The sequence below is a fragment of the Sus scrofa genome, chromosome X, assembly GCF_054392235.1.
Source record: "Sus scrofa isolate SSC_HxYL_T2T_F1_AM1 chromosome X, Sscrofa_HxYL_maternal_Yorkshire_Landrace_v2.0, whole genome shotgun sequence".
Classification (NCBI taxonomy): Eukaryota; Metazoa; Chordata; class Mammalia; order Artiodactyla; family Suidae; genus Sus; species Sus scrofa.
The window spans coordinates 92,558,106-92,571,224 of record NC_139401.1 but is presented as its reverse complement, the minus strand read 5'-3'; the positions used below and the strand labels follow the sequence as shown (position 1 = coordinate 92,571,224).

The 13,119-nt window shown below is 39.2% G+C and overlaps 1 long non-coding RNA gene across 2 annotated transcripts in view; it reads left to right on the top strand.

Annotated features, from left to right (window-relative positions):
• Positions 1–13,119, top strand: part of LOC146394716 (uncharacterized) — a 31,073-nt gene that overhangs the window by 15,359 nt on the left and 2,595 nt on the right. The window contains exons 9-11 of one of the 2 annotated variants that reach the window (XR_014834791.1): positions 5,046–5,222; positions 6,104–6,148; positions 7,629–7,722. The exons of the other annotated variant lie outside the window; for it this stretch is intronic. This is a non-coding gene — a long non-coding RNA (uncharacterized LOC146394716). The remainder of the gene's footprint in view (positions 1–5,045; positions 5,223–6,103; positions 6,149–7,628; positions 7,723–13,119) is intronic. 2 annotated transcript variants of the gene reach the window in all.

Sequence of the window (13,119 nt, the reverse complement as noted above, 5' to 3'; positions counted from 1 at the left end):
TATATATAGTTTTCTAAAGTATCTCCATACTGTTTTCCACAGTGGTTGTATCAATTAACATTCCCACCAACAGTGCATGAGGGTTCTCTTCTCTCCATGCCCTCTCCAGCATTTATTTGTCGACTTATCAATGATGGCCATTCTGACTGGTGTGAGGTGGTACCTCATGGTAGGTTTTTTTTTGTTTGTTTGTTTTATTTTTGTCTTTTTGCCATTTCTTGGGCCACTCTTGCGGCATATGGAGGTTCCCAGGCTAGGGGTCGAATCGGAGCTGTAGCCACCAGCCTACGCCAGAGCCATGCAACACGGGATCCGAGCCGCGTCTGCAACCTACACCACAGCTCACGGCAATGCCGGATCCTTAACCCACTGAGCAAGGCCAGGGATCAAACCCACAACCTCATGGTTCCTAGTTGGATTCGTTAACCACTGAGCCACGATGGGAACTCCCCCTCCTAGTAGTTTTGATGTGCATTTTGTGAATAATCAGGGATGTTGAACGTTTTTTCAGGTGCTTGTTGGCCATCTGTATATCTTCCTTGGAAAAGTGTCTGTTCAGGTCTTTTGCCCATTTTTCCATTGGTTTGTTGGCTTTTTTGCTGTTGAGTTTTATAAGCTGTTTGTATATTTTAGAGATTAAGGCCTTGTCTGTTTCATTGTTTGAAACTATTTTCTCCCATTCTGTAAGTTGTCTTTTTTTTCCCCTATGGTTTCTTTTGCTGTGCAGAAGCTTGTCAGTTTGATTAGGTCTCATTGGTTTATTTTTGCTTTTATTTCTGTTGCCTTGGGAGACTGACCTGAGAAAACATTTGTAAGGTAGATGTCAGAGAATGTTTTGCCTATGTTCTCTTCTAGGAGTTTGATGGTGTCTTGTCTTATGTTTAAGTCTTTCAGCCATTTTGAGTTTATTTTGGTGCATGGTGTGAAGGTGTGTTCCAGTTTCATTGATTTACATGTGGCTGTCCAGTTTTCCCAGCAGCAATTGCTGAAATGACTGTGTTTTTCCCATTTTATGTTCTTGCCTCCTTGGTCAAAGATTAATTGACCATAGGTGTCTGGGTTTATTTCTGAGTTCTCTATTCTGTTCCATTGTACTGTCTGTCTGTTTTGGTACCAGTCACACACTGTCTTGATGACTGTGGCTTTGTTATGTTGCCTGAAGTCTGGGAGAGTTATGCCTCCTGATTGGTTTTTGTTCCTCAGGATTGCTTTGGCAATTCTGGGTCTTTTGAGGTTCCATATAAATTTTTGGATTGTTTGTTCTAGTTCTATGAAAAATGTCCTGGGTAATTTGATAGGGATTGCATTGGATCTGTAGATTGCTCAGGTCATATGGCCATTTTTACAGTAATAATTTTTCCAAACCAGGAACATGGAATATCTTTCTATTTCTTTGAATCCTCTTTAATTTCCTTGGTTAATGTTTTATAGTTATTAGAATATAACTCTTTTACCTCCTTGGTCAGCTTTAGTCCCAGGTATTTGATTTTTTTTTTTGGGTGCAATTTTAAAAGGTATTGTATTTTTGTATTCCTTTTCTAATATTTCATTGTTAGTATACAGAAATGCGACTGATTTCTGAATGTTAATCTTAAATCCTGCTACTTTGCTGAATTTGTTGATCAATTTGAATAGTTTTTATGTGGAGTCCTTAGCATTTCTATATATATATCATGTATCATCTGCATACAGTGACAATTTTACCTCTTCTCTTCCTGTTTGGATACCTTTTATTTCTTTTGTGTGTCAGATTGCTGTGGCTAGTACTTCCAATACTATGTTGAATAACAGTGATGAAAGTGGACATCCTTGTCTTGTTCTGAATTTTAGTGGGAAGGCTTTCAGCTTTTCTCCATTGAGTTTTATATTTGCTATGGGTTTGTCATAAATGGCTTTATAGTAAAGGTATATTCCCTCTATACCCACTTTGATAAGAATTTTTATCGTGAATGAATGTTGGAGATCATATTGTTTTTATTCTTCAGTTTGCTAGTGTGGTGAATCGCATTTCTTTGTTATTTTTAAAGAGGTCTTTGTACATTTTATTTTAATATTATTTTGTTATTTTATTTATTTTGATTTTTAGGGCTGTACCCGTGGTGTATTGAGGTTCCCAGGCTAGGGGTTGAATCGGAGCTACAGCTGCTGGCCCACACACAGCCACAGGAACACAGGATCCGAGCCGCATCTGAGACCTCCACAACTCATGGCAATGCTGGATCCCCAACCCATTGGGCGAGGCCAGGGATTGAACCCGCATCCTCATGGATACTAGTTGGATTTGTTTCTGCTGTGTCATAACAGGAACTCCTCTTTGTACATTTTAGATAATAGTTCCTTATCAGGTATGTGTTTTAAAATATTTTTAATTGGTATATAATTGATATGTAACATGATATTAGTTTCAGGTATACAACATAATTCAATATTTGCATATATAGCAAAATGATGACCACAGTAGATCTAGTTAATATCAGTCACCACACATAGTTAATTTTTATTCTTGTGATGAGAACTTTTAAAATCTCTCTCCACAACTTTCAAATATACAATTAACTATAGTTATCATACTGTACATTATATCACATGACCTTCTTATTTTATAACTGGAAGTTTGTACCTCTAATCATCTTCATCCATTGTACTCGTACCCCAGTCCTGCCTCTGGCAACCACCAGTCTTTTCTCTGTATAAGTTTAGGGTTTTTTGTTTTGTTTTGCTTGCTTTGTTTTAGGGTCTACATATAAGTAAGGTCCTACAGTATTTGTGTTTCTCTGCCTGATTTATATCACTTAGCATAATGCCCTTAAGGTCCATCCATGTTGTTGCAAAAGGCAAGATTTTCCTTCTTTTGCATGAATGGATAATACTCCATTGTTTATGTATACCACATTTGCTTATCCATTCATCCACTAATAGACATAGGTTGTTTCCATGTCTTGACTCTTATAAGTAATGCTACAGTGAAAAATAGGGGTGTGTGTATCTTTTCAAGTTAGTGCCTTTGTTTCCTTTGGTAAATACGTAGAAGTTTGAATTGCTAACTCACGTGGTAGTTCCATTTTTAATTTTTTAGGAATCTCCATACAGTTCCCCATAGTGGCTGTTACAATTTACATTCATCAACAGCGTGTAAGGGTTCCCCTTTCTCCACATTCTTGCCAACAATTACTTCTTGTCTTTTTGATAATAGCCTTATATTCTAACAGATGTGAGGTGACATCTTGATGTTTTGATTTGCATTTGCCTTGTAATTAGTAGTGTTGTGTACCTTTTGTATACCTGTTAGCCATGTATTTGTCTTCTTTGGAAAAAAGTCTGTTTAGATCTTCTGCCTATTTTTTAATTGGAATTTTTTTTTTTGGCTATTGAGTTGTATGAGATCTTCATGTATTTTGTATATTCTGTTTTTTTTTTTTTTTCACCTGCAGCATGTGGAAGTTCCTAGACCAGGGATGGAACCCATGCCACAATGTGACTCGAGCCACAGCAGTGACAATGTTGGATCCTTAATCTGCTGAGCCACTAGGGAACTCCAGTGATGGTTTCCTGTGCTATGCAGAAGCTTTTTGGTTTGATGTAGTCCCACTTGTTATTTTTGTTTTTGATGTCAAATCTAAAAACTCCTTACCAAGATCAGTGTCAGGGAGATTATTGCTTATATTTTCTTGTAAGAGCTTTTTTTTTTTTAATGATTTCAGGTTTATGTTCAAGTTTTTAAGTCATTTTGATTAATTTTTGTGTATGGTTTAAGGGTTGTACTTTAGTATTTGTGCAGTGGTCAAGGTTCATTTTTTTGCATGTGACTGTCCAGTTTTCCCAGTACCATTTATTGAGAAGACTACCTTTTCCCAACTGTATGTTTTAGCTCCTTTGTCATAAATTAACTGACCACATATACATGATTTTGGTTCTGAACTCTATTCTGTTCCATTGATCTATGTGTCTATTTTAATGCCAATTCCATACTGTTTTGATTAGTATAGCTTTATAATATAGTTTGAAATCAGGAAGTGTGATGTCTCCAGTTTTGTTGTTCTCTCTCAAGATTGCTTTGACTACTTGGAGTCTTTTGTGGTTCCAAAGAAATTTTAGTATTATTTGTTGTATTTCTTTGGAAAATGCCATTGGAATTTTGATTGCATTTTATCTGTAGATTGCTTTGTCCACTTTGGACATTTTAAAAGCATTAACTCTTCTTGCATGAGAATGGAATGTCTTTCCATTTATTTGTTCTTCTTTCATAAATGTCTTCTGATTTTCATTGTATAAGTCTTTTACCTCCTTGGTTAAATTTACTAAGTATTTTTTTTTATTTGGATGCAGTTGTAAAAGGGATTGTGTTATTATTTTTTCTTTCTGATAGTTCATTATTAGTATGTAGAAATGCAACATTTTTTTGATTTTTGTATCTTGCAACTTTACTGAATTTGTTCATTAGTTCTAAGAGATTTTTAGTGTAGTCTTTAGGGTTTACAGTATATGTCATCTGTAAATAGCAACAGTTTTGATGTTTTCTTTCTTTCTTCTTTTTTTTTGTCTTTTTGCCTTTTCTAGGGCCGCTCCCACAGCACATGGAGGTTCTCAGGCTAGGGGTCTAATTGGAGCTGTACCGCCGGCCTACGCCACAGCCACAGCAACGTGGGATCTGAGCCATATCTGCAACGTACACCACAGCTCACGGCAACGCCGGATCCTTAACCCACTGAGCAAGGCCAGGGAACAAACCCGCAACCTCATGGTTCCCAGTTGGATTCATTAACCACTGAGCCATGATGGGAACTCCAATATTTTCTTTCTGATTGGGATGCCTCTTACTTCTTTTTCTTTCCTAATTATTGTGGCTAGGACTTCCAATACTATGTTGAATAAAAAAGTGATGAGCATCCTTGTCTTGTTCCTGATCTTAGAGGAAAAGATTTCAGTTTTTCTCCATTGAATGTGATATTAGCTGTGGGCTGTGTATACATGGTCTCTATTATGTCTCTATACACACTGTGTTGAGATTTCTTTCCCTTTTTTGGTTTGTTTTTTCCGCTTTTTAGGGCCACATGTGCAACATTTGGGGTCGAATAGGAGCTGCAGCTGCTGGCCTACACCACAGCCACAGCAACGCAGGATCCAAGCCATGTCTGCTACCTACACCACAGCTCATGGCAGTGCTGGATAGTTTAATCCATTGAGTGAGGCCAGGAGTTGAACCCTCATCCTCATGGATACAAGTCAGGTTCTTAACCCACCAAGCCACAGCAGGAACTCTGAGATTTCTTTAAATCGTAAATGGATGTTGAATTTTGTTGTATGCTTTTTCTGTATCAAGATGTCCACTTGATTTTTACCCTGTATTTTGTTAATGTGGTGTATCATATTGGTTAATTTGCAAATATTGGAACATCCTTGCTTACCTGGAGTGAATCCCACTTGATCATGGTCTGTAATTCTTTTATATTGTTTATTTCACTTTGCTGATAGTTTGTTGAGGACTTTTGCATCTATGATCATCAGGGATATTGGCCTGTCATTTTCTTTTTGTGATGTCCATGCCTACTTTTGTCCTTGAGGTTAATACTGGCATTGTAAAATGAGTTTGAAAGTGTTTCCTCTTCTCCTGTTTTTCTGGAAGAGTTTGAAAGGATGGCTATTAATTCTGCTTTAATAGCATTCACCAGTGAAGCCATCTATCTGGTCCTGGACTTTTGTTTGTTGGAGGTTTTTGAATACTGATTTAATTTCCTTACCTAGTAAGAAGTCTTCTCAGATTTTTGTTTCATGATTCAGTTTTGGTAGGTTTTATCTAGGAATTTACCCATTTCTTCAATTTATTGGCATATAATTGTTCATAGTTGTTTCTTATGATCCTTTTTATTTTTGTGTTATCATTTGTAACATCTCCTTTTTCATTTCTGATTTAATTTGAATCCTTTCTCCTTGAGACTAGGTGAAGTTTTGTCTATTCTGTTTACCTTTTCAAAAAAACTGGCTATTTCATTGAACTTTTTTATTGTCTTTTTAGTCTATTTCATTTGATTTCCTCTCTGATCTTTTTTAAATCCTTCCTTCTGCTAATTTTGGGTCTTGTTTGTTCTTTTTCTGTTTCCTTCAGGTGTAAAGTTAGGTTTTTAATTTGAGAGCTTCCTGGTTTATTAAGGTAGGCATTTATTGCTGTGAACTTCTTTCTTAGAAGTGCTTTTGCTATATCCCATAAGTTTTGTTATGTTGTATTGCCATTTTCATTAGTCTCAAAGGTATTTTTTATTACTCTTTTGATTTCTTCTTTTACTCATTGGTTGTTCAGTAGCATGTTTTAATCTCCACCTATTTGTGAATTTTCCAGTTTTCTTTTTATAATTGATTTCTAGTTTCATGCAATTGTGGTTTGAAAAGATGATTAATTATTTCATTCCTCTTAAATTTATTAAGACTTATTTCTTGACCTAACATATAGTCTGTCCTGGAAATTGTTCCATGTGTACTTGAAGAGAATGCATATTATGTTGCCTTTGAATGGAATGTTAAGTTCATCTGGTCTAATGTGGGGTTTTTTTTGTTTTTTGTTTTTTGTGTTTTTTTCTTTTTAGGGCTACACCCGGGGCATATGGAGGTTCCCAGGCTTAGGGGGTCGAATTGGAGCTGCAGTTGCTGGCTTGTGCCACAGCCACAGCAGTGCAGGATCCAAGCTGCATCTGCGACCTATACCACGGCTCATGGCAATGCCACATCCTTAACCCACTGAGCAAGGCCAGGGATCAAACCTGCAACCTCATGGTTCCTAGTTGGATTTGTTTCCACTGTGCCACGATGGGAACTCCCTAATGTGTTTTTTAAAGCTGGACTTTGTGTGTTGATTTTCTGTCTGCATGATCTATCCATTCAAAAAAATGGGTCTTAAAGCCCCATACTATTGTGTTGCTGTCTATTTATCCCTTTATGTCTCTTAATAATTGCTTTATATATTTAGATGCTGTTACATTGGATGCATAAATGTTTACAAATGTTACCTCTTCTTGTTGGTTTGATCCCTTTATCATTATATAATGACCTTTTTGTCTCTTATTATATAGTCTTTTCCTGAAATCTATTTTGTCTGATACAAGTATAGCATCCCAGCTTTCTGTGGCTTTCTGTTTGCATGGAATATCTTTTTCCATCCCTTCAAATTTTTTTTTTTATCTCTGCCTTTTCTAGGGCCGCTTCTGCAGCTTATGGAAGTTCCCAGGCTAGGGGTCTAATCGGAGCTGTAGCTGCCGGCCTATGGCAGAGCCACAGCAACGCGAGATCAGAGCCGTGTCTACGACCTACACCACAGCTCAGGGCAACGCCGGATCCTTAACCTCCTGAGCGAGGCCAGGGATCGAACCTGAAACCTCATGGTTCCTAGTCAGATTTGTTAACCCCTGAGCCATGACGGGAACTCCATCCGTTCAGTTTTAGTTGGTGAGTGTCCTTATAACTTAAGTGAGTCTCCTGTTGACAACGTATTGATGGGTTGATAGGTGGTTTTTTTTTGTTTGTTTGTTTGTTTTTTTACTGTTCTTATCCATTGTCTATTTTTTGATGGGAGGATTTAGTACATTTACACTTAAAGTGATTTTTTTTTTTTTTTTGGCCATGCCTGTGGCTTGCAAAAGTCCCTGGGCCCAGGATCAAATCTGAGCCACAGCAGTGACAACTGCTGAATCCCCAACTGCTAGGCCACCAGGGAACTTCTTAAAGTGATTATTGGTAGGTATGTACATAGCACCACTTTGTTACTTGTTTTCTGGCTACTTTTTCTTTTGTTCTTCTCTTGCTTTTTGATTTGATGATAATCTGTATTGATATGTTTAGATTCATTTATCTTTTGTGTATCTTCTATAGGCTTTTGTTATGTGGTTACCGTGAGACTTACATAAAACAACTTGTATTTATAATCACCTATTTTAAGTTAATAACAACTTCAAATACATTTTAAAGCACTGTGTTTTTACCGTTCACCCTATTTTATGTTTTTGTTTTTGTTTTTTTCTTTTTATGGCTGTACCCACAGCATATGGAAGTTTCCAGGCTAGGGGTTGAATTGGAGCTGCAGCTGCCAGCTAGTACCACAGCCACAGCAACACAGTCCAGGCCACTATACCACAGCTTGTGGCAATGCTGGATCCTTAACTCAATGAGCAAGGCCAGGGATCATACCCACATCCTCCTGGACACTATGTTGGGTTCTTAACCCTCTGAGCCACAAGGGGAACTCTGCTATTTTATGTTTTTGATGTCACAAATTACATCTTTTTATCTTGCATATCCCTTAGCATATTATTATGGTTTAGTTACTTCCACTACTTTTGCCTTTTAACCTTCATACTAGCTTTATAAGTGATGAACTCACTATCCTTACGACACTATTCTGAATTTTACTGTATATTAACCTTTACCAGTGAGATTTATACTTTTATATGTTTTCCTGTTACTAATTAGTGCCTTTTTTTCCTGCTCCCTAGGGCCAAATTGTGCGATACATGGAAGTTCTCAGGCCAGGGTCAAATCAGAGCTTCAGCTGCCAGCCCATGCCAGAGCCACAGCAATAGCAATGTGGAATCTGAGCTACATCCGTGACCTATATCATAGCTCACAGCAGTGCCAGACCCTTAACCCACTGAGCGAGGCCAGGGATTGAACCTGCATCCCCATGGACACCAATCAGGGCCGGTCACCACTGAGCCACGACGGGAACTCCCAACTAGTACCCTTTCGTATTACCTTAAAGAAGTCCCTTTAACATTTCTTGTAAGGCTGGTCTAGTGGTGAAGTATTCCTTAGCTTTTGCTTGTCTGGAAAACTTTCTCTCTCCTTTAATTCTGAAGGACAAGTTTCCTGGTTATCTAGGGTTAGCATTTTTTTTTTCTTTCAGTACTTTGAATATATCATGCCACCTACCTCTGGCCAAACTGTCTACTGCAAAATCTGCTCATAGCCTTATGAGACTTCCATTGTATATAACAAGTTGTTTTTCTTTTCTTTTTGTCTTTTGAGGGCTACACCCTGAGCATATGGAGGTTCCCAGGCTAGGGGTCGAATTGGAGCTGTAGCTGCTAGCCTACTCCAGAGCCACAGCAAGACTGGATCTGAGCCATGTCTGCAACCTACACCACAGCTCATGGCAATGCTGGATCCTTAAGCCCCTGAGTGAGGTCAGGGATCGAACCCACATCCTCATGGATGCTAGTTGGATTCGTTAACCACTGAGCCACAATGGGAACTCCACAAGTTGTTTTTCTTGTCCTGCTCTTAAGATTCTTTTCCATTTTTAGGTTTTGACACTTTAAATGTAATGTGTCTTAATGTGGCTCTCCTTGGGTTTACCTTATTTGAATCATTCTGGGCTTCCTGGATTTGGATGTTTCTTCCCTTCTGTAGGCTAGGAAAGCATTCAGCCATTATTTTATCACATAAGTTTTCTGCTCCTTTCTCTCTTCTCCTTGTGGGACCTATGTAATATAAATGTTGGCCACTTGATGGTATTCTAAAAATTCCTTAAGCTATCTTAACTCTTTTTCATTCTTGTTTTTCTTTTTGCTGCTATGATTGAATGTGTTCTAATGCCCTGTGATCGAGTTCACTGAACTTTTCTTCTGCTTCATCTAGTCTGTTGTTGAACTCCTTTGTTATATAGTCTTTATTTCATTTATTGGTTTTCTCAGCTCTGTAACTTCTGTTTGGTACTTTCATATATTTTCTATCTCTGTTGAAATTCTCACTTCATTCATTTTTCTCCTGAGTTTGGTGGGCATCTTTATGACTGTTATTTTAAACTCTTTATTAGGTAAATCACTTCTGTCTTTTTGGTTAAGGTCTTTTTCTGAGATTTAGTCTTGTTCCTTTGTTTGAACATACTCCTCTGTATCTTCATTTTTTTGACTCTTTGTGTTCATTTGTATGCATTAGGTCAACAATCACCTTCCCAGTCCTGAAGGAGTTATCTTCTACAGAGGATGAACCTTATCATTCAGTGCTGCCCTAGCTTTTTGTTGTTTCTCACACTTTTGTGATTTGTCCAGCCTTTGTGATTGTCCAAGCAGCCCACTTTTTTTTTTAGTGCCAGTAGTTGAGTATGTGCTAAGATCTGTCAGTATCCTAGTGGGACAATTTCAGTCAGCATCTAGATTTGCTTGATTGGAAGCCAGTCCCTCAGGTTACAGCTTTTTTTTTTTTATGTCTTTTCTAGGGCCACACCTGTGACATATGGAGGTTCCTAGGCTAAGGGTCTAATCAAAGCTATAGCCACAAGCCTCCACCAGAGCCACAGCAATGCGGGATATGAGCTGCGTGTGTGACCTACACCCGTGAGGCCATGGATTGAACCCTGCAACCTCATGGTTCCTAGTTGGATTTGTTATCCACTGAGCCATCACAGGAACTCCAGGTCTCAGATTTTAATGTGTGCAAATACACATCTTGCAGGAGAGACTGGGAGATAGGCATTTCTGTCTGCTCCCTCAGAACTGAGCCCTGATGTAATAGCTAATAAAAAACTGTTTCTTTGCTACCATCTTGTCTATCCTGTGAACACAAGCCATGCTGGCCACCAGAGCTAGTCTCTCAAGGGACGTTTCCTCTGGGAAGAAGCCGCAATAGCTGAGGTACCAGACATATACTCAGACTTCTTTCTCGGAGACACCAATGACCTGGTATGGCGAAGAGAGAAAGTGCAAAGATGGTACCCAGTTCTCTTTCATGTCTCTGGAGTCAATTAATTTAGTCAGTCCCTAGATGTATGTTTAATTAGATGCCTGCCCCTCTGGCCACAGTTATGAAAGTAAGCTAATAGGCCTCTTTCACAGAAAGACTGGGGTTGTGTTTTAGGCTGTTGTCTCTGCCCTGTGCTCTGGGAGTTTGTTGCCAGTTAATAACTCTTTCTCTGTTTGTTGTACTCCTAGGGGACCCACACATGTATGTCCCTCTGGCCACCAGAGCTCTGAGATCAAAGGGTGTTCCCCCACGTGGCAATTGCAGAAAAAAAAAATATCTTGAGCACCAGACATATGTACACCTCCTTTTCAGATATTGGTGACCAAGAGCAAGGCAGAGGTCAAACCTGATGATCACACCCACCCTTTGAGGTTTCTCAAGAGGATTACATTTGGTGCTTAAATGTGTCTCTAATTAGAAGTCTGCCCCCCAGGCTACAACTATGAAAATAAGCTGATAGGCCTGTATCACAGAAAATACATAAGTCTGCTGCCCTTTTTCTGTGCTCTGGGGTACAGCCAACTAAGATCTCTCCCTCTGTCTATTAAAGTCCCGTGGGACCCAAAAGTGCAATTCCTCCTGGCTACCATAGGCAGACAGTCATGTGGCATCCCTTGTAGTGGCTGCAGAAATCAAGGTGTCAGGTGACTGCACAAGCTTCCCCATGGGAGATGCCACTTACTTGGAGGGAGGCAGAGGGAGAATGCAAAGATGGCACCCACTAGCCTCTGTACCCAGGGGGCATCTCAGTAGGCTCCTAGGTGTGTTCTAAACCAGAAGCCAGTCCCTCAGGCAGAAGCTTTAAGAAAGCAAATAGGCCCATTTCACGGAAAGACTAGGGGTGTGTTTTAGTCTGTTGTCTCTAGTGCTGTGCCCTGAGGGTGGTAGCTGGCTAAGAATTGTTCACTTGTTGCAGTCCCATGGGACCCATGAATGCATACCCCAGTTGCCATCAGAGCCAGGGAATCAGGGGGTGTCCTTTGGATGGCAGCCACAAAAACCAGATCTCCAGATGTAAAAACTGGGTCACCAGACACATGCACAAGTTCTCCTCTGAGAAATACCAGTGATCCTGGGCTAGGCAGAGGGAGAGTGTGAAGATAGTGTCTGCCTTCTGAGGTCTCTGGAGAGCTTTACATTAAGCCCTTAGAAGTGTGTTTAGTTAGAAGCCTGCCTCCCAGGCCATAGCAATGACGATAAGGTAATAGGCCTCTTTCACAGAAATAATGGGTGCCTCAGTCTGTTGTCTCTCTACTTTGCCCTGAGGGTGGGAGCTGATTAAGAACTCTACTTATTACAGTTCTGTGGGACTTGTGAGAATGAGCATAAGCCCCATTCATCTCTAGAGCCAAGTAATCAAGAGGTGTCTCCTAGACAGCAGCTGAAAATTCGGGGTCCTGGACAAGTTCACAAGCTTCTTTCTGGGAGATACAGTTAATCTGGAGCAAGGCAGAGGGAGAACACAAAGATGGTGCCTGCCGGCCTCTATCTTTTTTTCTTTCTTTCTTTCTTTTTTTTTTTTTTTTTTTTTTTTAAAGGAACTGCCACAGCATATGGAAGTTCCCAGGCTAGGAGTTGAATCTGAGCTGCAGCTGCCAGTCTACCACAGCCACAGCAACACCAGATCTGAGCTGCATCTGCAACCTACACCACAGCTCATGGCAATGCCGGATCCTTAACCCGCTGAGTGAGGCTAGGGATCAAACCCACATTCTCGTGGATACTAGCTGGAATCGTTACCACTGAGCCACAACAAGAGCTCCCTGTCTTGCCATCTTGAACTGGAACCTCTTTTGCAAATATTTCCTCCCAGACTGGCTTGTCTTCTCGTTCTCTTGGCCTTGTTTTTCATAGAGCAAAAGTTTTTAATGAAGTCCAGCTAATCATTATTTCTTTCATGGATCATGCTTTTGTATTGTATTTAAAAAGTCATAGCTGTATGCAAGGTTCTCTAGGTTTTCTTCTATGTCATCTTTTAGGAGGTTTATAGTTTTGCATTTTACATGTAGGTCTGTGATCTGTTTTGAGTTAATTTTTGGTAAAGGTTTATATGGGTTGTCTTCTCACTTTTTTCCAACTTTATTGAGGTATAATTGACAAAATTGTGATACATTGACAGATTACAATATGATGATTTATATATGAACACATGGTGAAAGAATTCTCACCAAGTTAATAACAAATCCAACACCTCACATATTTATTTATTTATTTATTTTTGATGAGAATACTTAGGTTCTACTTAGCAAATAGAAGTTATACTATGATACTCTCAGTTACAGTCACCATATTTTACATTAGGTCTTTGGACTTTATTCATCTTATAACTGAAAATTTGTAATCTTTTACCAACTGCTCAGTGTTTTATTCCCACTCTTCCATAGACCCTGGTAA